This window comes from Octopus bimaculoides, chromosome 9, assembly GCF_001194135.2.
Source record: "Octopus bimaculoides isolate UCB-OBI-ISO-001 chromosome 9, ASM119413v2, whole genome shotgun sequence".
Classification (NCBI taxonomy): domain Eukaryota; kingdom Metazoa; phylum Mollusca; class Cephalopoda; order Octopoda; family Octopodidae; genus Octopus; species Octopus bimaculoides.
The window spans coordinates 5438685-5439600 of NC_068989.1; positions in this window are offsets into that span (position 1 = coordinate 5438685).

Consider the following 916-nt stretch of genomic DNA (forward strand, 5'->3'; position numbering starts at 1 on the left):
TATTATTATTATTATTATTATCATTATTGTTATTTTTGTTTCTGTTTAGAACGTTATGTTTTTGTAATGCCTTGGTGACATTTTAGATCGGTTGGTCATCCCATGTGTAAAATCTCCCACACTGATATGACATAATCGACTTTTCTATCATATTTTGTGGTGTTTTATTAAAGCTCTTTTACTCAATGAATTTCTATGTTGTTTCTTAATCTCCATTTGTAATTTAGAAAGCACAGTTTTTGTCTTAAACATTCCTCGACATATTCTTTCGCTCCTTCCATTAAAAGTCTTTGCTCGTCAATCACTCGGTTGTTGCACTAACAGTATATCTTCGTTGTGACTTTCCTTCTAGTTCTTTCAAGATTAATGCTCTGATGAACTTTCTGATTTCGTGCCCTCCATTAAGACCTTTAACCGTGTCTTTCTTCTCGGGCATATCGTTTCTCTGTTGAACTTCCATTTTATCTCAATTCCTTTTATTCTGATAGATTCTTTCCTCGAACTGCTGACCTCTGGAACATGCTCCCATCATTTTATTTTCATCTGGTCTATGATATTCAATCCTTTAAGCTTTCAGCCAATCGATATCTTTTGAATGTGAAAGTTCCTCCTTATTTTTCTCTGTAATCCCTTAAGCTACATCGTATCAGGCCTTGTCTGAGACAAAATCGTATAAAAGAAAAAAATCTGGATGAAATTGTTTAAACTGCTTCTGTACAGCTTAAGCATAATGTTTAAGCTAGTAAGAAGCTTCTATCTTTTTCTTCCTAAATGAGTTCTCATTCATCAAAGATTATGGCAAACCGTATTCAAAACGAATCATCAGCTGATAGAATGAAGTCTATGCTTCGCTGAAAAGGTTTTTATGCAGAAATATGTCCTGAGTTATCTCCCGTACTTGGCGGAAGGAGTAAAT